The sequence below is a fragment of the Etheostoma spectabile genome, unplaced genomic scaffold (assembly GCF_008692095.1).
Source record: "Etheostoma spectabile isolate EspeVRDwgs_2016 unplaced genomic scaffold, UIUC_Espe_1.0 scaffold383, whole genome shotgun sequence".
NCBI classification, from domain to species: Eukaryota; Metazoa; Chordata; class Actinopteri; order Perciformes; family Percidae; genus Etheostoma; species Etheostoma spectabile.
Genome location: NW_022605597.1, coordinates 460012 through 463009, shown reverse-complemented (window position 1 = coordinate 463009; position 2998 = coordinate 460012). Strand labels below are relative to the sequence as shown.

The window sequence follows — 2998 nt, the reverse complement described above, 5'->3', positions numbered from 1 at the left end:
CCCTGTATTTTAACATAGGGGGTGTAAAGCGGAAATATTTCTCAAATCCCTTGTGACAACAACCCCACCCTCCATTGTTTTGTTCTTTGAAATGAGTTTACCAAAAGTATTAATCAACTGAATAAATGCCTAAAATGAAATTTTGTACTATGGCTTTTTGAGTAAGAGTGTCATCAGACTTGTTGTATTGTGGGTAGAGATGACACAAATAGAAGAGAATAGAAAAGGTGAAGGTTCAGGCTGAGGAGGAATGCTTCTGTCCATCTTTCAGAAATAATAATAACTCCACTCAGAGGACACAGGACACCAACTGAGAGCATCAGCAAAGGAAAACCCTAGAGTCTAAATTAAGACCAGGATCAGGGGTCCAGTTGTCCCCCCCCCGGCATCCCTTTAATGAAAGGTCTGTCTTCTGGTAGAGTACCAGGAAACACTCGATACCTCCTGTGTTGGTCCAAACGTCTCTAAGACGTGTCCAAACCAACTATTCCTGCGTCCAAACGGGAAAACAGAGAACTTGTCTAATCTCTCTATCAATCAAACTTTACTTATAGAAAACGTTAAAACAACCACAGTGATGTACAGAAGACACAAAATACATAACTCAGAGTAATTAACCCTCGTGTCGTCTTCCCGTCAAAATTGAAAATCAACACTTTTTATTGAAGTTTTTAACGTTTTCTCACGTTTTTGTCCCTTTATCAACACTTTTGTTGACGCTTTTTATTTTTATCTTTTAAACTTTTTCTTACATTTTCTCTCTTTTTTCAACACTTTTGATGCTTTTTTTTCAATGTTTGTCACTTTTTTTGACCTTTTCAACACTACGTAACACTAACTTATTAACTTAGTTTTACCGTTATTTTGGAATTTATGGTCATAAACCTCTTTAGGAGAAATTAACTAATGTTTGAGTTAGAAAAGCAGAAATTAGGAATATGAGACTAAATTAAAGGATGGAGTGTTGTGATAATCACAGACTGAATATGTAACATTTATCAACACTATTTCAACAACACTTCATTTGTTTTACAATGATATAAAGATAATAAAGACCCAAAATTAATGAAAGTAGAGATTTGTACTTGGCAAAGAGCGTTGGAATCAATCATGTATTTTTGGGGAATTAAAGAACATTGATATAGGACAAAATGGGGACACATGAGGACAAATGAGACAACATGAAAGAAATATGGGGGAAAATGAGGACAAATAAGGGACAACATGAGGGACAACATGAGACAACATGAGGACAAACATGAGGGTTGCATGAGGGAAACATGGATGGCAAAGGCAAACTGGAGGACAAATGGAGACAACCTGCAGAGGCAAACATTGAGGACAAACATTGAGGAAAAAGAGGGCAACATGAGGGCAACATGAGGACAACATGGGGGCAACATGAAGGCAACATGAGGGCAACATGAGGACAACATGGGGGCAACATGAGGGCAACATGGAGACAACATGAGGGCAACATGAGGACAACTGAGGACAACATGAGGACAACATGAGGACAACATGAGGGTTAAATTAAGAGACATAAAACAAGAGAAGACACCCATACAATTAATAGGGTCACAACTAATTTAATAAATAACGTTAAATCAACACAAAATGCAAACACGTAAATACAAGTATGTCCAGATTACACTTAAGTACAAGAAACAAAAGAAAATGTAAATGTCCTTAGATGCATTTCACAGCTACTTTCCCTCCAGATACAGATACATGAATCCTTGTGTTACTTCTACAGGCGGACTCAAAGAGGGGAGGAAAGAAAGAGACTGAGAGAGAGAAGAAGAAGAAGATCCTGGCCGCCAGACGCAAGCAGCTCAACATCGACCATCTGAACGAAGACAAGCTCAAGTACGACTCCAACGTTTCACAAAACTGCCAACGCGCTCATTCACAGCTGTGCTGCTACGCCACAAACTACTACGACTACGCTGCCATTATCTTTACTGTGACTGTTGATAGGTTTCTATTTGGGGACGTCATTTGAAATTGGGAAAAATTAGAATTAGATTGGTGCCACCAAAATCAATCATTTCTGTTTTCCTCTCATTAAAACTTAAGTTAAGAGCCATCCAGGCTTTATGTCATCAAGACACGTTAGTAGTGGTCCAGATCTCGTCTGCATAACAGTGCCATGCTTCTTCACCCTTGGGTCAAATTGACGTGTTGTCCTATATCAATGTTCTTTTTAATTCCCCAAAATAACCTGATGTTCCCACGCTCGTTGCCAGGTAAGATCTTACTTATTATTTTTGTCTTTATTCATTTTTATCATTTGTTAAAACAAAATGGGAAGTGTTGTTTGAATTACGGAGAGTAAAAGTTGACATTTACATGCTGGGTATCAATCAAATCCATGTCCTTTAATTGTAGTCTCTAATTCCTAATTATGCTTTTCTTAAACTCAAAATAGGTTATAATTCCTATGAATGAGGTTTATTGACCATAAATTCCAAAACTAACTGTAAATCTAAAGTTAATAAGTTAGTGTTACGGAGTGTTGAAAACGTCAATAAAAAGTGACAAACATTGAAAAATAAAAGCATCAAAAGTGTTGAAAAAAAGAGACAAAATGTAAGAAAAAGTTTAAAAGATAAAAATAAAAAGTGTCAACAAAAGTGTTGATTTTCAATTGTGTCGGGAAGACAACACGAGGGTAAGTATCTTACAGTTATCTCCCAGGTCTTTCCACAAAAGAGCAGGGATTCTGGGGTTTTATTTACTGAAACCCAACAATTCCCACCAACAGCAAGCACTGGGCGACAGTTTGGAGCCAAGAGTGAGCAAATAAAAAGAGAAAAGAAGAGGGCCTAAAATGGATCCCTGTGGGACCCCACAATAGAGTGGAGCAGAGCCAAAATGTCTAAAAGATGTCACAACAAGGAATTCTTTAAAACCATAATAGTGTTTTCCCTCACCTGCCAATCCTGAGTTGGATCTAATGTTTCTCTAACAACACTGGGTGGCATGTGTGTTGTAT

The 2998-nt window shown here is 37.6% G+C and overlaps 1 protein-coding gene across 1 annotated transcript in view; it reads right to left on the bottom strand.

The window, feature by feature from the left end:
- Positions 1-2998, bottom strand: part of LOC116686531 (troponin I, fast skeletal muscle-like) — an 11445-nt gene that overhangs the window by 6807 nt on the left and 1640 nt on the right.